The 24,139-nt window shown below is 42.0% G+C and overlaps 1 protein-coding gene across 1 annotated transcript in view; it reads left to right on the top strand.

Annotated features, from left to right (window-relative positions):
* The window catches only part of LOC138480760 (rho GTPase-activating protein 20-like), a 477,633-nt gene that overhangs the window by 111,359 nt on the left and 342,135 nt on the right, over positions 1 to 24,139 (top strand). The window lies entirely within an intron of this gene.

Raw genomic sequence — 24,139 nt, 5'->3', positions numbered from 1 at the left:
AGTCCTTCAGTCTTCTAGTTCCAACTCTCTGCAGATTAGATATTTTTTCAAGCAGAGAGCAAGGGTAGATCTCGCTCATCCACAGGAGTCTCTCTAGGGAACAGACTCCCTGCCCATCACAGGCTTGAGTCGGATTTCCTTAAGTTCGGACCTACTTCCCCCCATGCCCCTGCACTTCTTCTTTCCGCACTTGCACATTTTGAATGACACAAGGCTTAGTAGGACAAGTTTTTGTTATTCTTCATCCCTGCCACCCCCTCTCTTTTTGTCTTGTGGTGCTTTCAAACACCATTTGTTGTATAGGTGCATTATAAATACCGAATACATAAATCAATAAAATAGGAACTGCATTCCCATTTGACAGCATTTTGATACCAAAGCTGTACAGTTTTTGTGACAGGGTTTTGTCAGAAGATATGTCATCGTGAAGGTCTTTTAGCTCTGTTTTCTCAGCTTTGGTGAGATAAGTTGTGACATATCTTGCAACTGCAGTATAATTATCTGCAATGTATTGAATGTCTACATTTGCATTCTACAGGAGGCCAATGATTGCATCGTAATCATGGATATACTTGGATGCCTCATGTCTTTTAATGTGTGTGTTTTTAGGAAATTTCCCTTTTACACTATGTCTAAGAGAAGATATCAAGCTATGGACTTTTCAGCTGGCAGAAACTGGTCTAGGGAAGGCAACGCGACATTTGGTATTGTATTTACCATTGTTTCTATATCGATGTCAGCAGTATTTGCCACATTTATGTTTTTGGTAGTGTACGATTTGTCTACATAGGTCACTGATGTTTTTTTAATACATTTTAAAACAGTGCCATCACTGTCATGGCCAAATTTGGGTGAATCTTCTATCCACAAAAGCATGTAGATGTGTGGTGTTCCTCTCAATTGATATCCTTTTATCCAAAAGAATTGTTCTACTCCTTCAAGTGGAGGGGTAGTTTTATTCCAGATGAAGTGCAGCATGGCAATGAAGCGATGGTGAAAGTATCTTGAAACATTGACATGGTTAAGAGAACAGAGTTCTCCTGGTGTTTTTACGGCTATTCCTTTTTAATTCTGGTTTGCAGTGCGTAGGAAGTCATCCTGTGCATATTCTGCCCAACTTAAAATAAACAAACCATTTGGGTGGACCGAGGTTCCTTAGCATACGTTCTACTTCAGCATGACATCGGAACCAGTATTGTTTTCCAAGAGATTTGTGATACTTGACTGAAAAGAAGCAGTATGGTAGCTGACATGTTTAAGAAACAAGAGTCTGTTTTTAGTGTGTGTGCAACTCCGTAACTTAGAGATGCTAGTTTGCTTTCGAACAAGAGGTTGAAAATGTATTCTACTTTTTGTCTGAATCTTGGGTCTTCAGAATACATTTGTAAGGGACGATATTCTGATGCAGTAATGCGTGTGTCTCGTTCATATCTTCCTCCTTTTCCTGTAGGAAGCAGTAGAGGAAAAGAAGATGCTTCTACACTTTTGTACCATATGCTCAATGGAGATTCTTTTGCTTGACATATTTGATATGTTTCTAATACATCTGCTATTGTGTCTTTGGAAAGTGATGGGAGAATTGCATACTGGTCTTCAATGTTGTCTGCAGTCAAAGGATTCACTCATTCAAATTGGCAATTTTGTGGTGAATCTTCATTTATTTGAGTGGTTTCTCTTAATTTTGTTTTCTATATTTATATCCCTATATTATTCACTGTTTTCCTTACAATATTATATGGCGTGTCTAACTTTGTTTAATTCAAATAGTTTTTGACACTTATTTTGTCTTTTGTCGGTACACCATTAACTAGTACACTCAAAGATTGTTCTATCGGCCGTCCTACTCCTAGAGTTTCTACATTTTCTATAAGATCTAATGGAAAATATGCTACTTTGATACAAATGCCTTTGACTAAATGGGACGGAGGCAATTTGGCAGTTTTTGGTTGAAGGTGTATTATAGCTTGAAATTGGTGTACTGTTTGAATTATGATGCTCGCATACAAGTTAAGTTGGAGAGCTTTTGGAAGTGGGAAGATGTCTACGTTTTTAGTTATAGACCATGATGTCATTTGGTTTTTGTCAATCTCTCTATTGCACTATTTGCAAACTATTGAGGGGCCCGTTATTTTGTATTTATTTTCTGCTGTTCGATAAAAAGCTAATTGGAACCATTGGGATTCCTCTTTGTCCTGCATTTTTTATGCCACTATTTTTGTACTCTTTTTATAAAACGTTCTGTGAGAACAGACACATACTTTGTCTGATATTTCAGCAGATGTGTTTTGCATTTTTACTATTTCTTTTTGTATGTGTTTTTAAGGTGGTTGTTGTTTCTGAATTTTCTAAGTCAACTACAGTTACAAAATATTTACTTTGGATGAGTTCTATTTCTCAAAGGAGTTGTTCAGCTAATCTATCTAGGAGAAGGTTATTTATTTTGTGCAGTTCTAGAGCAGGACCTTTGGGATAGTACAAGCTATGGACAAGGTTTTGCATAGTGGAATGGTATGTTGCTAACATTTTGATGTCATGGATCTGCTTTTGCAAGCAGAAATGCAGGCCAATGAATGTCATTGCAGTCCAATGTGGATGCGTACTGGGTAGGAGTCTATGTTTTGTAAAGTTTAATTCTAAGTTTGCTTTTAGCCTCACATAGTGATTGAGGAATTGTAAACATTTGAATGATTGTTGCCGTACGTTACATATTGAGCTTCAGGTCAATTTATACAATGGATGGCTTGTTTGGACAAAAGGAACAATTGGTTGAAAGTATGTTGGTGATGTTTTTTTCTAGAAGGGTTTCTTTCACCATAATGGTGGCTGCTGCAATTTCATAGCCTCGCCCATTATTGTCTATGGCAGTTGGCTTTATTTGTTCTTGTTTATGAGCCTCTTCATTGAAATAAGGTTGTCTTCTGCTTGTGTGAAAACATTCACCATCACAGAAGTTGGAAACGGTATTTATATTGACATTGTACATGTTTAGAAGTTGTTTTTGTACTTTATTGATTAATTTATATAGTGGTTTGTTTCTGTTTCATTTTTTTAAAAATCAATGTAAATAACTTTTTCTTCAGTTTAAATGTGTTTTAAATCAGAGCTTTGAGGATTAGGCTTCTACAGTCGTTTTTAATCGTAGAATGTGACCCCTTTGATTTTTTTTAATGAGATTTCTAAGAACTCTACAGTGGAATTATTTCATTGTAAATCTAGTTTTGATTTGTACATATTGTTTTATGAAAACGTGGGTTCACTTTTTGTACTGCTGACTGGTTTATTTTCATTGAGTGAGGTTACCAGCTGTTCTGTTTGAATGTTTTCTATACATTGTTTTAGTGGCAGATGACTATATGGCTTGTTCTCATTTTTATCTGCTCTATATTTTCTTCAACAGAATTGTTTTTTAGTAGGCATTCTGTTGGAAAAAAGAAAGTGTGTGTTTGAAAGTTGGAGTATGTTTATGCATGTCTTATTGTATAAAAATGGGGTGTGATTGTAGAGTGATGAAAATGAGTGCTGTGCGATTGTGTAGTGGGATCATAGGTGTGGTTGGGAAGGTTGTAAGAGTAAAAGGTTGTATATGTGTGATGGGCTTGGGTAAATAATGCATTAAAATTGGGTGGTGTTGTATACAATATGTATATTCATGTGTTGGGGAATGGGTGATAAAGTATTGATAGGAGAATGTTTTGAACAGTAGTGGTGTTAGTGATAAGGGAAGTGTTGTGTTTTTTCAATGAGTAGGAATATTAGGCTGTGTTGAGGAAAACATTGGTTGATGTAATGTTGTGATTTAGTGTACATATCTGATGGTTGTGTGTGTGTAATTGTAAAGGGGTGAGGAAGAGTGTGCATGAGTGGTAATGTGTGTTGGTGATTTGGAATGGAATAAGTGTGACTGTTTGTCGGTTGGAATCGATGACTTGAGGTGGATAGGTGTATGGAAGTGTAAATAATTGAAATTGTGGTATAAAAGTTCATGAGGGACAGTTGTTTCGTTAGGCAATACCGAATTGGTGGTATAAAAAGCAATGTTGACATTGCATTAGAAATAGTGTGAATGCTGCACTGGAATGAGTAAGAGTGAAATTCAATATTGGTGAGTAGAAAGGAATACTCTAGGCTAATACATAGTGAACATATGTTATTTCAATTAGAGAGCTATATATGCTATACTAATATACTTTGTAGGACGAGAAGAGTTTTCTTTGTTCGGTAGCTGTGTTTCTCAATCGTCTTATTTGCTGTAATTGTAAAAGAAAGTTTGTTGGTATATGTGGTAATGGTTAAGTAGTTTCAGTAGCATAGATTGTTATTGTTGGAGGAAGGAGCGGTTATTGGAAAAAAGAGTGAGTACATTTATGTTATGTGTGAAGTGCTAAAGAATGTTACATTTGTTGTTAATACAAGTGCACTGTGACAAGTGCAGTTTGGCATATTATAAGCAACAGGGTAAACATTGGCGTAGTGTGAAAAGGATGAATGTTTAGGGCATTTTTGAAGCACAGGAAAATTTGCACTAGGGCTAATATGTTACGGTATTACCTATACAGCAAACTTTGGCTTTATGTAAAAATGCATGAAAGATACATTGTTTTACAGTTGGGCATTTTTTGTCCTGCTTTTATTATGAAAAGTGTACTTGTCATGGTGCAATGGATTTGTAATGTGTTGCAGTGTTTTTAAAAGTAGGTTAAACTGTGGCCTAGTAGTAATACCGTGAAATCTTGCAGTTGCAGAATTGTATGTTGTTAGTATATCGTGTGTTGTAGTGGTTGGAAAAGACTGGTCTTTTTTATGTAAGGAAACATGTTGCATTTAGGTTTGTGTGTTTGTAGGAGGAATGTCTAGAAAGGGATAAACTGTATACATACATTGGCACTTGTACTGTATTTGTGTGTTTTTAAAGTAAGTAACATGATTTTGCCAAATATTGTAGCCACTGAGTTAAGTGGCACTTGTAATGAGGGTAATATTGTGCCACTAACTGAAACATGATAGTATTGGGTGTAAAGCAATGTACATTTAGCTGTAAGGAAAGCTTACGTGTTTTAGCAGTAGTACAACATGTTAATATTTTTGGAAAGGAAAGGAAATGCTGTTGGCAAACAGTAGCATGTTACTTCTGAGTGGTAGTTAATGTGAGCAGGTGGAGAATGTTGGCACTATAAAGGATGTGATAGAAAAGGGAACATATGCCATTTATACGTACGGAAAAATTGTCTTCATTTAAAAAAAAAATCTTTTTTGGAGCATTTAGAGCGGCACTATTTGTAACATGTTTTTACAAGTAAGGTAAATGCAGTTGCAAACGATTTGTAGCAGACAGTTAAGGTGCAGTTGGTGTGAGGAAGTCCAATATGTTGGCAGTACATGGAAGTAACTGCAACTTAATGTGAGCTGGTGCAGAATATTGCAAAATATGGCATTTGACAGCAGTGGTTAAACAAGACTATATGCGTATTGAGGCACCAACCCTGTATATATACTTATAAATGTGGTGAAAAACATTACTTTAAAAAATATAAGCATACATGCACGAAGCAGTAGAGGAAAAGAACATGCTTCTACACTTTTGTTCCATATGCTCATTAGAGATACTTTGGCATACATGTATGAATCTAATTGGAGGCAAATTGTGTTATGTGACTGAAATATCCCTGCAGTTTACCATCAAGGATTTGTTTGAAAGTGTAATGGAACTGTTTGCATCTTCTAAGATTTTATTTTAACAGATAACTCAAAGGCAAATGTACAAAGGTTTTAACTTGTTTTGTCCAAAAATTGAAAAAGCCAGGTGGTATGTGAATAAAGATTTATGCGCCTTTTTACAGGATGTATGAATGGCTTGTTTCCACTATGAGAATATAACGTTTGATGGAGTGAATATTTTTCGAAGAGATGGAGTACATTTAACAGATGTTGGAAATAAGATTTTTCTTTCCAATGTTCAAATGCCTTGAAACAGTTTTGTGAAAAAAAATGAAAACAAAATATGTACAATAAGCAGTAAGGCATTTGTTAGTGGGTATAGTACATAAAAACAAATATACAAAACAGCATTTTAAAGCCGTAGAGCATTTGTTAATATTGTATATAAAACCAAACAAAAAAAACAAATAAAAGATCTTTTAAGAGCCAACATTGTGGGACAAAAAATAAAGGAAATTGAGTTCAACCCCCAAGCCCACTGCTTAATTGTCTAAGAAGTCTGCTGACTACTAAACTGTCCATGGAGTAAATAGAGCCAGAAAAGGCATTTAGGAAGTTATGGTGTTGGGTTGTGTATTGTTTATAAAAGTGTAAAAGCCTTGAGTAAGGCTCAAACATTTACCACACTTTAAGATTTAACTTTTTGTATGCTAGCATAATGTATCTAGGACAGATAATTATTTCTGTAATTTTTTCTTTATCTCTATTATACAAAGATCCATTATTTCTATTAGCATAGAACATAATGCTATATAAAATGCTGGAGAATCGTATCGAGTCTAACTACTTTGCTGAAAAATGTAAAGTAGATGGATTCTATAAGATTACGTGTTTTTTACTTCTATGTTTTAAATGTGAAAGGGGGTTCCCAATGCAATCTTTTTTGTAGTTGTTGATTTTCTTTATTTTTCTGAAGGGAGAGGCAAGGAGGTAAGATGGGCTAGGGATGGGAGTGGTGGAAGGGAAGGGGCATCAACCACCAATAAAGAGGGAGAGATAGACAGTGGAAGATGTTGGGCCTGACCTTAAATCTAAGGTAGGGGCAGTGCTTCTCGTGCAGATTGACAGCAGCCTCAAGAGCACTCCGATGCTGCTCCCCCCAGCAGAGGACTGTATTGTAGTACATACAGAGAACCTTTGTTGTAGAAAGGAAAGGATCAGCAGCCTCTTGTATGGCCTGAAAGGCAGCAGGAGGAATCCTCTGCAGTAGATTGTGTGATGGCAGGAGCAGTTGGGGAAGATGGGGTAGAGCAGGTGAGCATACAGTCTTAGAAAGGAACAGCCATTCTCAGTGAACCCGGGTGGAATGTGCGGTGTGGTGGCACAAGGAGATAGTACCAAAGGAGTACTGCCCATGTTGTCCACGACTGAGTGTGGCTGCACACTCACTGCATTTCCCACGGGCAGCCCAAGCCTTTGGTACCGCTCAGATGCTGATAGAAAACCACCACACCCATGATTTCTTGTGAGTGCTCATGGTAGCTTCCTCCTCTAACTCATATTTGTCTTCCTCTTCCTCCTCCTCTGCTTCAGGCCTTCTACGTGGTGGTGGTGGCCACTCAGGAGGAGGAAGTTTTAGTTTTATCTCCCCCCCCCCTCACCCCCACCTTATACCCTCTACAGGCAGGTCCTTTGAATATAAAAAGCTAGACCCAGCTGCTATTCATCAATAACAGTGTTTCACCTACTATCAGCTGTGCAAGCCCTGAGGAAAGTGGTTCTTACCACTGAAACCGGTCGGCTCATCTTTATATTGTACCTGTGCAGTCAAACTGAACAAAAAATGCCAGACTACAGTTTGATCTCTCCATAAAATAGGAAATAGGACTGTTCAAGGACTTCTGCTGTGTATCCAATACACAGAGGCTCAAAATCAAAATCAATTGAGATCTACATGAAGATAAAAATAAAATAAGAAAAAAGAAATTGATACGAGGACTCCTGGTCCATCATATATCATTTGTACCCACTTACAAACACCACGGTCGCAGTGGTAAAAATGCTGCAACAAAAAACAGGAAACTGTGGGTTTTTAAAAGAAAATCTGGCCTCTTTAGAAACCGAATAGAGTCAAAAAGTGCTTCACTTAGGGAACAGTCTTTTTATGACACAAAACAAAGATTTTTGACCAGATTTTCGTTTTTTTATCAAATCACCAAATAAAAATACCCGAATCCTGTTGTGGGGCTACTGGACAAAAAATTACACCCACCTGTCGACCCTAAGCCATTATAGTCCCACTGCTCGGGCATCTTGTTGTTATCTGAAACTGGAGCCCTATCTCCTTTTAAGTCCTAGCCCAGTGGAAATGCATTTTATGTTGAGATTGAGAATCAACGTACTCCACTATTAACAATCAAAGAACCACAATTGGGCATTGCAAAACAAATTAGGCTGTGTTCAATCTATACACCAAATATACACCTGGAATCTCCAATGTATGTACCGAGAGAATGTAGCACTCTTGGGTCAGTAAACATGTGTTTATTGGGCAATAGAGTGCACATCTACAAATCAAGTAGATCAGTCTCGTTCTGGATCTATTGCCTAAACACTGACTCAACGCAAATGCACATTGATATGATATGATATTGCATTTGTAAAGCGCCTATACACAAGTGTTTCAAGGCGCAACGAGACAGGGGGGGAACAAGGGGAGACAGACAATGATCCTACTAGGCCAGGTGTCATTCAGATTGCGCAAGGGTAGAGGGGAAGTGAAAAGTGCAAAGGGAAAGGGAGAGGGGAAAGTACAGTGCAGGTTTAGTAGAATACACGATAAATAATAGGGCCAGCTGGTGGCAAGTGCAAGGTAAGTGCCGGGAGGAGGGGCTGTAGGATACAGAGACAGTCCCGTAGTGCAGGGAGGCAGTGCAGGGAAGAGTGGCTGGGCCAAGGACCGAGGTCAGTGAGTGGCCCAGTTGCAGATTCAGTGCAGGTTCAGTGATTTTAGCAGGGGAGTGATTGAGAGAAAGCGGAGGCAAAGAGGAAGGTTTTGAGGTGCTTCTGGAACCGGAGATGGTTCTCCTCAAGTTTCAGGGAGGTAGGAAGGCTGTTCCAGAGGGAGGCCCCTGCTGGGGAGAGAGATCTACCCCCAACTCATTGCTTGGAGAAGTGGCTGACCCTGAGCGAGTTGGAGGTGGATGAGCGAAGAGCTCGAGAAAGAGATATTTAGGAAGAGAGCGTTGCAAGTATTTTGGCCCAAGGCCCCCGAAGGCCTTGTGGACAATGCAGAGGGTTTTGAACTTAATCCTCGCAGCCACTGGGAGTCAGTGTAGCAATTTCAGTCCTGGAGAGATACGGTCCCTGGGTTTGAGGCCAAGGACAAGTATCGCAGTCCTGTTGTGGATGAGTTGCAAAGGACGGAGAGTAGAGGCAGGCAGATTTAGATATAGGCTGTTACAGTAGTCCAGCTTCGAGAGAACCAGGGCTCTAGAGACAGTGAGCTTCTGGGGGAAGGAGAGGAAAGTAAGGATACCTCTGAGGAGGAGTAGCTGGTAGTGTGACTTCTTAGAGACGTCAGATATGTGAGGAGAAAAAGAGAGTGTGGCGTCGAAGATGACCCCGAGGTTTTTTGCCTTGCAGGTAGGAGTAGGAAGAGGGCCAAGGGAGGCCAGCCAGAGAGCTGCAGGGAAGGAGGGAGTGGGTGTGCCGATGAGTAGAATCTCAGTCTTACTGGCATTAAGGCAGAGGTCGTTGGCGGCACACCATTCATGGATAGCATAAAGACAGTCAGAGATGAGGGAAGGGGAAGAGAAGGCCGAGGGTAGCCTGAAAATGAGCTGGGTATCATCCGCGTAGCACTGAAAGTTGGGACAGAGAGTGGCGATGCGGTGGGCAAGAAGTGGCAGATACTGGTTGGACAGCCAGGGGGAAAGGATAGATCCCTGGGGGACACCACAGGTAGAGAAAAAGATGTCAGAGAGGTAGGACGCCAGTTGGACTTGGGAGGCTCGATTGGAGAGGAAGGAGGTCAGCCACGCCAGAGCCTGACCAGTGATACCCATGTTATCATGGAGACGATTGAGCAGGATGGTGTGGTTGACAGTGTCAAAGGCAGAAGAGAGATCGAGCAAAATGAGAACACAAGCGGTGTTAGAGTCAAGGTTTGAGAGCAGGTCCTCACGGATGTTTAGGAGAGCAGTTTCCATGCTTCTGGCAGCTCTGAAGCCAGACTGATGGTCATGAAGACTACCAACAGATTCAGCATGGAGATTAAGGTGGGTGATGGCCAGTTTCTCCATGAGCCTGCCCAGGAAGGGAGTGATAGAGATTGGCCGATAGTTAGCTGGGCAGGAGGGGTCGGAAGAGGGTTTCTTGAGAAGGGGGTGCACAAGGGAGTGCTTGAGGGGGGATGGGAAGACTCCACAGGCAAAGGAGTGATTGCAGAAGTCAGCCTGGGCAGGAGCCAAGGAGTCGATGGGGTCCTTGATAGTTTTGGAGGAACAGGGGTGCACCTGTTTTGATGAGACTTTCTTTTTTTTTTTCTCTTTTTTTTATTGATTTGGTTGAATTTAATCAACCTTTCAAAAAGACAAATAAAAATACAGCATTTAACACAGTTTAACATACATCAAACATCAAACATGTCACAATAAATAAAAACTTATTTGCATTATTTACATTAATTATGACATGAATAAAACAAAGGAAGAAATAGAAGAAAATTCACATACAACATTTAATTAAATGCTCCCTTCTGTTAAATATCTAATTTTAGACTGGTGAGAAAATTAACAGCTGCTATCTGGATTGCTATGTTATTTGACCCCAACAGGACCGACCAGCATTCGACCTGTGTGATGTTTCCGAGATATTGACAATGTCTTGCAAAGGCTATTTGTCTTTTGGAGGTAAGTGGGGCACATTCTGTTAATAGATGAACTAATGTTTCACCTCTAGGCGATTCTTGACAGAATCTGCAAACATTTTGTTCTGGGCTTGCCAATCTACGTTTTGCCCTTACTTCCAAAGTTGCCCATAAATTAAAACGAAAACGCATTATTCCTGATCTATATTTTAGGGCTGGTGAACATATTAGATACGGTGGTAATGTTCTACGTTTTTTTGGTGGGACGCGTGCAATGTCATTGTCTCGATACATTATGCATAATTCACATGTGTTGATCCAATCTATTTGATGAATTTTAGATTTGGCTTTATCAGGATTCAACAACAACAGATCAATTGTAACTTCTGCTTTAGCCATTATCAAATACACACGATTTAGCCAGTCTTTGATGTAACTAGATTTCTTTGCTGAGAAGATGTAACAAGAAAGTGTTTTAAGCAATACATTTGCGGTTGTCGACCGCAGGCATTTCCCAAAAAGTGAACATAAACGCCAGTTGTAATGGGCTTCTAGAGAGATTAGGCCAAGCTCATATCTCATCCATGAGGTAGGGACGCATTGCGGTAAATAAAGAATTGTGCGCCAATATTTTGCTTCCCACTGCTCGAACTTGAATGCAGTATCTGCGGGAAGAGTCTCCAAGCCATATAATAGCATGGGAATGACTTTCTTGGTCCAATAATGCCATGCTGGGAGGATGGAGAATTTGCCATATTTATACATGATGACACGGGCTTGTGAAATGGATGAAAGTAGCTTGGACTCAATCCTCTCCAGCTGCCCATGGGGTTTCAACTGACCCTCAAAGATCATGCCTATATTCACGCACTGCCATGGTCAGATGGGGTGGACTAGATGATGGGACATGCCTCAGATGCAAAACAGAACCGGCCACCTTTTACCATATGTTATGGGAATGCCGAGTCTTACAGGTCTTCTGGGAGAGCTGTACCAACACGATTTCTGCCACCCTGGCGACACCAATCCCCAGAGACCCCAAAATGATGCTGTTGGGAATCCGAGGTGAAGTGGATCTCTCAAAACATGATAGAATATTTCTGGCACTGGCACTTGGGGCAGTCAAAAGATTGATCGCGGCTAGCTGGGGCTCTGCCGACCCCCTATCGGTGAACCGATGGGGCAATGAGTTGGACAGATGCGCGGCCCTGGAGCGACGGATTTATAATGCACGAGGGTGCCCCCGCAAATTCCAGAAAATATGGGGTAAATGGCTGGACGCTAACTGAAATGTACCGAAAGAAATAGAAATGTACTATTGTTAACATTGGTCACCTACCATACCCAACGAATGTCTGATGGCTCTCGGCCCCACCGGGTTCCCTCGGCCTCTTTGAAAACTGCCTTACTGTCATGATCTGTTGTATGCCTTTGACCCATGCCTGTTTTGTTGTTGTGTTATTAAAACGTAATAAACAGAATTATTAAAAAAAAAAAAAAGATCATGCCTAGGTAGCAATAACTTGGAATTACGCCGAGTGGGGTGCAGCCTATAGACCACACAAATGAGACTGGGCCTGAGCGCCTGGGCGAATATTGAATGATCTGAGTTTTAGACGTGTTGACAGCTAGTTCATTAGATTGTACGTACTGATAGAACGTATCTAGAAGCCGTTGTAGCCCCACCTGAGTTCTAGAGATAAGCACTAGATTGTCTGCGTACATAAGCGATTGAACATCCTGGGTGAACAGTCTGGGAGAATCGGAGATGACCTTTGAAAAGGCAAATTTAACATCGTGGATGTAATAATTGAACACCGCTGAGGCTAAAGAGCAGCCCTGTTTTAGACCACGATAGGTCGATATATTGGCCCTCATTACGACCCTGGCGGAAAGGGGTTTACGCCGGCGTAAACCATGGCGCCCCTTTCCGCCTGAGTACGAGTTCCCGTAGCGCCATGGTGATTTTTACGCCTGCTTTTTGCAGGCGGTAAAAACCATGGCGCTACGGGACCTTGTTGTTAATTACGCCTTACGGTGGCGTAATTAACGCCTTCCCCACTCCCATTATACCCTATGGGGCAAAAATGGGAATGGGGAAGGGTAAATGGGGATTGGGGACTTACCGCCCCGCCAAGGTCGGAATGGGGCGGTAAGTCCGCCAACCACCATGGCGGAGTTGGCAGCTTAGCGCCATGGACCATGGTGCAAATTGCACCATGGTTCTCCACCAAGGTCGTAATGAGGGCCATTGTCTGTTAAAAGACCATCTAGTGTAATGCGTATTCGTATGGACGTGTCATGGTGCAACAAATGTATAATATCGTACAGGGTCGCTGGGCAATCGTCTCTTAAGAGTTTTTTAATAATAAAGGACGACTCACAGAGTCAAAGGCTGCATTTAGATCAATAAAAGCCAAGAACAACTGTTGCTTTGTCTCTTGGCACTGAGATTTGATTGCATTCAAGGTCATGAGATTGATGTTGGTTCCCATTCCTGCCATGAAGCCAGTTTGGTTGGAATCCCTGAATTTATTATTTCCTGTCCAAGTATTGAATTCGGCTAGTACCAATTTAGTAAAGATTTTCCCTGGGGCATCTAGTAACGCAATCGGTCGATAGTTTACAGGTAGTGATCGGTCGCCTTTTTTAAAGATTGGAATTATGATTGAGGACTTCCATGATGTAGGAATCAAACGGGTGCGTAATATGTCACTAAAGATTGTGAATAAGATCTTAGACCAATTGTCTGGATGATTTTTAAACATATGGTTTGACAACCCGTCTGGTCCTTCTGCTCTTGAAGAACTCAATTGTTTTGATTAAATCAAAAATTTGCTCAACCGAGACTTTTAAATTCCAACTAGATGTTGACACTGGCAAATATTTAGTGTGGTTATAACAAGGGTCAGCATATAGTGTTGAAAAATGCTTGATCCACATATGTTCAGAGACCCCATTCAGTTGAGCATCTGCTTGGTGATGGTATGAATGACTATTCAGCAGCGACCACATGCCAGCCGAATTTTTATTACTCATAGCCCTACTCATGGCTTCACTATCTCGTTGGAATAACAAGGACTTGCGCCCACTGAGCCAGTTCTTATATTGGCATTTTGCAGATTTTAATGCCTGCCACTTATCCGCACTAATTGAGAGTAAAATTTTCCTTTTAAGCATCCTAAATTCTGTCCTTCTTTTGGAAACTACCAGATCAAAGGTATGTAAATGTTTGATCGAGTCGGATTTCGGTATATTTATAGTCTGAGCAAATGAACGTAGCAAATCTATGTATTCGATGCTATTACAATGAAGGGCCCTATTCATTATGAGATGTTCATACTGGTTCAGGGAGTTTGCAGTCCACTTGAGACGTGTGCGTGAGTTGTTTACTCCCACGTTGCCACAATAATAAGAATCTCTAGATGGCATTGTATATTGGAACGTGCACTGTAAGGACAGGAGGCAATGATCACTTTTAGGATGGTCAATAATCTCAAGGTGGTCTATTTGTTGGAAAAGCCTGGTGTCGACATAGATATAATCTATGATACTATTTGATTGCCCTCTATGCCAAGTGTAATGCGGGGGGACATCATTATGAGACTTTCATAGATCGGACTTGTCTCGAAACCTTGTCAGCAGAAAAAAGGGGAAAGGCAGAGAAGGAGGGAGTGGGGGTGGCGGCAGAAGGGCCAGTAGAAGAGCAGGGAATAGAGGGGAGGAGGTGATAGGAGGAGAGTGAGGACAGGATGCCCTGAGTTTTTGAAATGAAGTGAGAGGCCAGTGCCGTGCAGAGGGCCTGGAAGGGGACAGGAGAGGTGGAGACTGCAGCAGGGTTGGCCAGCTCCTTGCAGATTTTAAGGAGTTTGGCCGAATTGTTAGATGCAAGTAAGTTAGATTGCACTTTATTCAGCCTGGAGAGTTGTGGAAAAATGTCTGGCAATATACAACCCTGGGCAATAGGCAGTGGCTGTTCCTGACTTGATTAGGCAGATTTGCTACTGAGGTCTTAATCTTGGGAATAGACAATGTCATGAGCCCCACTCTAAATAGGTCTTTAAAGTAGAAGAAACAGGGTCTTTGACTGTCCATCTCGCTCTCTCTAAAGTTTGTTTTGATGATCAGGTGTTAAGGAGCTTCTGTAATTCTTTTATTTTTATTTCTTGAAACAAAATGCAGTTTTAATAAGTATCAATGATTAATTGGATGTAAACATTTTATTGTGTTTCATTCACACTCCATTTTACTGCTCATTTTATCTGTTTTTCTATTGCATGGTAAAAATGTATGTGCTTGTGTTTGTATTACTAGATTTGTTTAAGTTCTAATCGAACTGTACAAAATATAAATGTAATAAAATGCCGGCCTTTGATTGATTCTGGAAAGTTTGTTGAGGTTTCATCCAGGGGGGCAAAGTTATAGGAGGGGTCCCAAAATGTGTGGTTTTCCTGATGGATGCATTGGAAAATAAATGTGCTCGCGCCTATAGCCCAAACAGCTGGATGCATTTTCACCAAATTTGTGGCAGGAGCAGCGGATTGGTCTCAAACGTGTGCTTTTGTAAATTTGGTGTAAATCCATCCAGTGTTTTTTTTTTTAAATGGCCAAAAAGTACTACTACGGGCCAATCACAGGGTGACGTGATTTCACGGACATCGGACGCGCCTGCTGATTGCATAGTGAAAAAGGTGAGGTGTGTCAAAACGTTTGAAACAACCGCCATGTTGGATCCGCTGACACCGACCAGTGTCCGCAGATAGCGCGGAAAACACATTTTGGGTTATTTGGTGGCCGAAAAAGGGCCTGGAAAGGGTGAGGGAGTGGAATGACGATGATATGGGGCTGTATTTATAGGTGGAAAAAGGGCGTGCAGGTGCACGCTGTCCGCTATAATTTCTGATGAGCTGAGATCAAACTGTAAGGAAAGTACTTTAAGAACATATGAGAAGGTTAATGTCTACATATATAGCACCTTTTCAATTTTTCAAGTTTGTACTGTAAGTGAACAAAAACAACTAGCCAACATATTTCAATTAACAAAAACAAGTGGCCTAGATATTGTGTTCATGGTCTTGCCGCTCCTCATCTTTCTTCACTTATTTAACTCTGCATCCCTTCCCTGCTTCCCCACTCCCAGAAACAGTTTCTTCTTTCTGTCCCTAAACCTCATGTTCTTCTCGTTTCCAGTATTTTTCCCTTCTTGCATCCAAACACTGGAACTCCCTTTCTTTTTCTATTCGTTCTTGTTCCTCTCTCTGTATTTTTCATTCTCATCTTAAAATGCATCTTGTATCTGACCCCCTGGCCTGGTTCTATGTGCACTAATGACAATTCAGGCCTCCCTCTATACATTTGTATCGACATATTTGCAAATGTGTACATAGCTGCAGAAGCTGTTCCCTGTCTACCCCGTCTTCTGACCAGAGGCCCCTGTTTCATTTAAAAGGCTGCTCATTATGTATGGTATTCAGTGATATAATCGCTGGAGAAAAGAAAAGCATTGAAGTTGACTCGATTTTATTTTAAATGCTCAATCCAACACTTTCCCCCTAATATTGTAGGACTGGAGTTTGTTTATATTATTGCACCAGTCCTAAAATATATTGGGAAGAGGGTTTAGTTCCTTTATAAAACATAGCAAGTCCCTCTTCATGTTTCTTCCAGAGTTTATATCACATATAACCATTCTCTATCTTCCTTTGCATAGTTTTGTATTAATGTTTTATTAACAACCTGTATTAACTCAATTAATTAAAGATTCTCATATCTATAGGACCCAAATTGGGTGTTATTTAATGGTGGCATCACAGTACTATTGCTTTTTGAAGGCTTCTATGCTGGGTCACACCCTCTTGAACAGTATAGTCTGCCCTCAGCTGATGCTACCTTAAGGAGGTGTAGGTGGTGTACCTATGGGGCTGTGTCTGCTTCACATTTATGATTAGGGTTGCTGCTGGTTTAATAGTAATGAGGGGCTGAGTAGGAGTTTAAACCATCACTCATCCCTTTACACTTGCAAAGCAGTAGGGCTGTTTTCACAGATTGATTTTTAAGTTGAGAGTGGCACGTTGAAAAAGACATGTTGTCATTTTCAGACAAGCAAAACATTCAGTAAGTTGTCACACAGAAATGAACCGAGATATAAAAAAAGGACGCACATTGGCAGACTAAACACTGGCACAGACATGGTAAAAGTAATAATTATCCTGTCACGTTACACACCGTCACAACAGAGAAACTATTGGAAAAGCAGAGTTTGATTATGAACATAACTCCAAAAATTCTGACAACGTCGGAAATACATTTACTGACTGAAGAACCTACACACTTTTCTAATATAACGTATGTCCCAATAGATCACTTGCTACATTAACAAGGAAGCTTAACCTGAAGAAATGTCTTCATAACAAACCCATCCAAACTCAGCAAGCTGTACATCAGGAACCACTCTGTAGTCTGAGCACATGAGAAAAAGTAGAAGTGTAACACCATCATTATTCCAACAAACTCAAGAACTATAATTACAACATGTTTGAAGCAAGGATATTGCTTTCATAGCTAAATCATATGCATACCACTGTTTCCTAAAGGAGAAGACATAATGCATACATTTGTCACTAACACATTGGAAAAGTCTGCATTACGTGAATATAAGATATAACACCAGCATTTCATAAGATGAATTAAAAGTACTATACAAGAAGGGTGCAGATCCAACATTTCCTTTAAAACAGGCTTATATAGAGGGGAAGTCAGTGAAAACATGGTGCAATGTTTATATCAATGAAGCAATGTGGCAACTTCAGAACAATGCTATACCTATCAATATGAGGATCCATCAATCTTACAACTGCAGAAAAGGAGAAACAATACACGCCAACTAATTAGGAATTTCTTACATTAGAAGGAAAAACAACTTGCAAGTCAAGTATCCCAAGATGGACATTGTAATGTTCTTACAGAAAGACCACAGCCCACCTTTCCTTTATGTGCCATATGTACATGCGTGGAATTGGATGATCGACAGATCAGATATCACAACACATAGATCTGTTCCCAGCACAATTAATGGAACAGGTAGAAAGCCTTTATGAGTGATTTGATGGCTACTGTTACCAAATATTCTGAAATACATTGCTAAACCATCAGTGTACAGGGGCAATTCAATATAATATTATAGCATATATCTATAGTAAACTAACTATGGGTGTGGGTGATCAATTATTATCTTCAAAAATAAATCGCCCTTCATTTTGCACAGCATCAGATGAATGTTGCCTACTATAATTTACATTTCAAGAACATTTTCATAATTGACAAAGAATTCATACAAACAAAATAATTGGTGCATCCATGGGTACAAATCCCGAGTTAGATTTTCATACGTATTTGTGGTAACATATAACTTTGAACATGCTTGGAAGGATGAATGTCCTAGATAAACATATTGTACTTTGGTCACAATTAGTTGATGATATCTTTTTCCTTTTGAAATGGACCCACTGAGTCATTAATCGCATATCTGCATTTCCTCAATGAATATTAGTTTAACATTAAACATAATAAATTGAGAAGATATCCCGGAGGAATACACATTTGGCTTCCTGAATTTTGTCTCTCAACCTCTCCAGGTTATCAGGGTAAATTTGTAAATAACTCCCATTTTGGTTGCGTGCATTCAAACACAATGTGTGTGCATTCCCTGAAAACATTACGTAGCCTTGAATCATTGTGAAGTGGGTATTAGTCAACCCGTAGCAGGGAGACTGCACCCCCTGAAATCCAAATGTTTGGAAAGCTCTTACTTGGAAATAAGCTTTTTCTATTGCAGTTATTTTATACAATCACAATGGGCCTCATTACGACCCTGCCGGTCCGGAAAGAACGGTGGTGGTAAATCCGACCGCCACTGTTCTTTAAAGACCAGCTGATTAAAAGTCCTGCAGGCAGGAGGTGTCACTCCCGCCAGGTCTGAACTGGCGTCTTTAACACCCCCGCCTGCAGACGGACATGGAAACACCGGCATCATTACAGCATGGTGCCGGTGTTTCCACTTCCCCATCCCCAAGGAGTCCTATAGGACTCCATAGGTATGGGGATTAACAGAATTCCTCCTCCGGAATTACCGGGTCACCGGGGTTGTAATGCCCCAGTGATCCCGGCAATCACAGAGGAATGGTAATACGAGTCCGGCGGTAACCTTCCAGAATTTCCGGCACGGTTACCGCCGGACTCGTAATGAGGCCCAATTACTCATTTTTTTGTGATGTTGGTTTGAATGCTTTTGATTCAAGTATCTTAGTTTTTCTTATGTTTTGTTATACATTTTATATTGCATCTTACTTGTGCAATACTCCATTGTTCCGAGGATAGATTAAGGATAACACATTTTTTAAAATCAAAATAACAAAACCATGCATTGTGAGTAAAGGAAGTCGGCATGGATTTGAGCCACACTAACCTATCAAGATAAACTAGGAATCATTCTGCACACAGGCAGGCTCTGTCTGGGAGTGTGAAGTAAAGGTTGCGAGCAGCTGTCATCGCAGAAAAGATGCATGCAGCCAATACCTCGTGTACTAACCTGCACTTGGAAAAGATCCAGTTGGACATAAAAAAGGAAATTGACAGCACATTTGGCTGATCATCTTGGAGAAGCTGAAAACCCTCCCAAATGTCATTTGTACAATTAATATAAGGGAGCAAACAGCACCTTCTATTGCCTTTAGCACAACTGCTTGAGTCTTAGAACTTGCAATACTCCAGGTCTGTTTGTCTTAATATGAAGAACAGATACAACAGATCTGTCAGATATAATTCAGAGGCAGGACCTTTCCTTCTGATTGCAATCTAACAATGAAGGCCTTACTGTGAAACTGGCAACTCTGAAGCTTGGCGGCTTAACTACTTGGAAGATCCATAATTAAACAGCCATATTTATCTGGACACCGACTGAGTCAACGCCGCTTTCCTTCTTGACTGGTTTCATTGAGGACAAACAGAACATTTTAGGATTAGCACTGACACCACAGAACAATGCTCAGGTCATATAGAATATCTTCATTGCCCAGCACTGGTCGTAATCACTGTATATATTACCTGCTGAAGACCAGCATATCTGTTGGGTTTGGGCTGAAACGTGTTCATCGCATCCTCACGTGCCAGTAGTTGTTTAGCTGTAGGAAGCTAGTAACATTAAGTCCAAATTCATTGTCTTTCCCATCTGGAAAAATAGCATTACTTAGAAAGGGGCACTTGAAAAAGCACAGGTGGTTGGTTATATGACAACATTTGGTATTTTCACGTGCAATCTCTTTCTTTCATTTATATGTCCTGCTAGTGATCGTGTATAGGTGGCAGTATTATTTGTGCAAAAATCAATATTATCAGACTTATTGATTTTTTTTCTACATTTCACCACCATCCCAATGTGTCTGCACAAGTCTCTGTGAGCTCCCTTTGACGTCATGTCTTCTCCTCAAGCCTTCATTTTGTACTTATCCCGACGAGGAAGCACCCATCATCTGTGCGGCAGCAAGAAGAGGTGCAGTAAAAGATTGCCCTATTTTGACTACCTCTGGTGAGGATCAGGAGGAAACCGGGCTTTACATATCCATGTAGCCAGTTATAAAGTCCTGCCTTATTTCATTGCAGGAAACATGCTGCATATCAGTGCTGGACGTTTGGTGTATCGTGTACATCCTCTTTCACTCATGACAAAATGCTAATTTCATTTCACATCACAGAGCTTTAGAAAAATAGCATCAATGTAGGCTTCTGGCTTTACAGACATTTCCAATACTAAAGTATTATTAGCACACAGCGTCACAGCCTGTGATCCTGACAGGATTTAGGTATTCCAAATAAAAATATTGCCCGAAATCCGTAATATTGCAAATGGTTAAAGACACTCTGGTGAGTGAGTCGGATAATTTTTATAGTGATCACTGTATAACTTATTCAATTTTTGGTGCTGTGCATCTGATCCTCAACCATGTCCAGTAGCTAATGCCACTGTTTTCTTTGAACCCTATCCAGCATCCTCCTTTACCCACCTTCTTCTCTGCCTAAATTTGATGTCGACCTTCTTCGCACGCACCATCAAAATCGTAACAGGACTGTTGATCCAATGACCACCAAGAATCCTTTGCACTGTGGCCAGTTTTGAAAGACCATTATTTGTATGCTTTCTGCACCAGTGTGTGTAGGACCAAACATGAAGGTCAATGCTCTTCCCTTTCTACTAGAAAGAGTGAACAATTCTATAGCCAAGCCTCATGGTGCAATGGAAACACTTTCTGCTGTATAGGCGCAATACATATGTTCAATAAATAAATAAAAAAATACCAGGGGTAATGAGCTGTAAGCCCTCCATATGTGCCTTGGCCTTCAGCAAATTTCCACAAGTTAGGCTTCTGGGCCCATTACTGCCTGCAATGCCAGGCTATAACATTTAGTTATAAACTTTGTTTCAGGTATGGAAGTACCTAAACTGCTTTCCCTGGCAGGTAGTGTGAGGCTTTAAGCACTGGAACTTCACATTTGAAGAGCAGAGAGTGAGAACTTCCCTTAGGTAGCTGAATATTTTAACCAAGTGCCACAGCCATTCAGAAAGCTCTGAAAACAGTTGTAATCTAAGGGAACAACCCCCACATTATGTGCTGTTTCCAGGTGCTCCCTCCTACTCCTCCTGACCATCTTTTCCCCCATTAGCCTATATTTGAAACACACCAAACATACCTTAGACCAGTTTCTGTATTTATTTTTCTGTCTCTGTTGTGCGCCTTCTTCCACAGATATTCAGCCACCATGAACATAGAAAGTGGGTCCTTTCTGTTCAGAAAGATCCCTCTGTTATATCCGCCTTGTGTCCCGCTATGCAGTGACGCAAGGCATCCAAATAAAGGCCCCGCCCCTGTGCCACGGCGGCAGTTCCGGGGAAGGACAGCAACACGAACGTGTCCGTGTCTTCGTTGCTCCCGCTGTAGCTGCGCAGCGAGGCCCACCCACCCGGGCCTACCTTCCCTGCTTCCTGCCGATGCCTCGGCCGGAATCAGGGATCCAACACTGGCGACGACGAAGTGAACGAAACGGCACACGTGCCGCCGCCCAGCAATTTGAAGCCTCCATAATGGCGAAACACGGTGGGGGCACACAAAAACCCCACCCAAAAAAAAAAATCCTTTGTCCAATCTCAACTTCGGATTGTCTCCACCACGCGGCCAAACGAATCCGGAATCCATCTGCATTACGCATTGGGAGTTTGAAGGGAGAGAAGGCACACCATCACGCCCAGCACGTGAACACACGCAAGAAAAGCCAGAAACACCCACTGGGGTGCACCAAGGTGAGACAACTGTGGCCACACGTGCGCATTGACTCTCAGACATGGCGTCAGGCACATCCACTCCCAGGCCTAGCATGCCATCCAGATTGGCCGCGAACCTGTCGTTGTCCACACCGCAAGCCCGCCCACAAGGTGGTTCCACCGTGGCACTCTCTCCTTTTGACCCTTACACTGACCCATCATCAGTTGGCCCAGGATGGCAGTTGTGGCTACAGAAGTTCGAGATGGCGATGGAGTGCAAAGACATTACCACTGCGAGGAAAATAAGGTCGCACCTTTTGCTAAATGTGGTGGATGAAGCATTACGCATCTTCAATTCACTGACTATCGATGATGGCCTTAATGCGTACCAACAGACGAAGGATGCCCTGATGGCCCACTTCATGCCCCAGCTCAACCCAGATTACGAGACATTCATATTCTGCACGACCATCCAGGTGGAGGAGGAGACGTTGGACGCCTACCACACCAGACTCCGGAAACTTGCAATCTCTTGTGAGTTCACAGACATAGAGAAGGAGATCCGACGACAACTCATAAACAGAATTCAGTCAGAAATATTGAGGAGGATGGTGCTGAGCGAGAAGGGCTTCTCCCTGACCCGAATCCTTGAACTGGGCCGCCAAAGGGAACTTGCGCACACCAGGGCAGCACACATGGGCACGACCCTACAGAAACTACAGCTGGCCCTCACGTCGGCAACCATGGCCCAGATCACGAATTGCCAGCTCACGAGAGAGGAGGCCGGTGGAAACTACGCACACCCCAGATGGCAGCCCAGTACCCCAGGACCCATGGAGTGTGGGTGGTGCGAAGGGCCATGCCACGAAAGAAGCAACTGCCCGGCGCAGGGAACCACATGCAGCGCATGTGGCAGGAAAGACCACTACGTCAAGGTATGGAGGTTGTCAGGCATGCAACAGCAGACACCGCAAGCATCCCAAGACAAAAGCGCGGGAAAGAAAAAGAAACAGGCCAGCGCCTGACGAGTCGAAACCACAAACTCCTCCACAGAGGAAGAAGGGGACGATGCAGCACACGTTCAACAGGATTCCACAAATGAACAGTGGAAGAAAGGAAAGAAAGTGTACCTGGTGTCAGCCCTCAACTACTGAAACACCACACCAAAGAGGAAGCTGAGAAGACGAAAATGCCAGGTGGCGATCCAGGGCCAAAACATACTGATGACCATAGACACAGGGGCCTCCGTGAACGTAATGCCACTGACCGCTTTCAAGACAATACAGCCTCAACCTGAACTGAAAGCAAAGGACACGCTCCTATTCGCATACGGGTGCAAGACCCCATTACCCATAGTGTGCAGGTTCCGAACTATCATCAGCCACGCAGAAGAATCACTGCAGTCGAAAATGTACGTGGTAAATGCGGGCATTGAATGCCTCCTGAGTGGAGATGCGGCAGAAGACCTGGGGCTGATAAGTTTTATTTGTGAAGTGATCGACTCACAAGAAGTCGATAACGTCCTAGAGAAATACCCAAACCTACTCAAGGGAATAGGATGCCTAAGAGGAAAGTCAATCAGGCTACACATCGATGAGTCAGTCCAACCGAGAGCAGTGCAACACCGAAGGACACCGTTCCACATACGCAACCAAGTGGAGAAGGAGCTAAGGGCACTGGAGAAAGCGGGCATCATCGAGGAAGTAACCGGGCCTACGCCATGGGTATCTCCCATGGTTGTTACCAAGAAGCAAAAACAATCGGAAAGGTCAGAATATGCATAGACATGCGCCTCCCCAACGCAGCAATGAATTGGGAGCGTCATATCACCCTGACCATGGATGAGATAGTGGCAGACCTCACCGGGTCCGAGATATTCTCAAAAGTCGACCTGAACACCGGTTACCACCAGCTGAAGCTACTCCAGGACCCCCGGTACATAACAACATTTTCCACGCACATTGGTTTACGCAGGTACAAGCGCCTGAGCTTCGGAATCTCCTCGGCTGCTGAGGTCTTCCAGCAAACAATACAGGAGGTGATCCGCGACATACCAGGAGTCTTAAACGTCAGCGATGACATTCTAATTAATGCCAGTAACAAAGAGCAACACATGAGAAGACTTCACATGCTACTCAGCAGGTTAGAGAGCGCAGGCCTGACAATACACAAGGAAAAATGCAAATTCCTGAAGGACGAAATATCATTCTTTGGGTACACGTTCAATGGCACAGGCATCTCAGCGGACCCCCAAAAGGTGGTGGACATCCAGGCTGCCACACCCCTCTCCACGCCAACGGAGG

Source organism: Ambystoma mexicanum, chromosome 5p (assembly GCF_040938575.1).
Source record: "Ambystoma mexicanum isolate Mex_15411 chromosome 5p, UKY_AmexF1_1, whole genome shotgun sequence".
NCBI classification, from domain to species: domain Eukaryota; kingdom Metazoa; phylum Chordata; class Amphibia; order Caudata; family Ambystomatidae; genus Ambystoma; species Ambystoma mexicanum.
The sequence above is the reverse complement of the archived record's forward strand: the minus strand, read 5'-3'. Positions and strand labels throughout refer to the sequence as shown.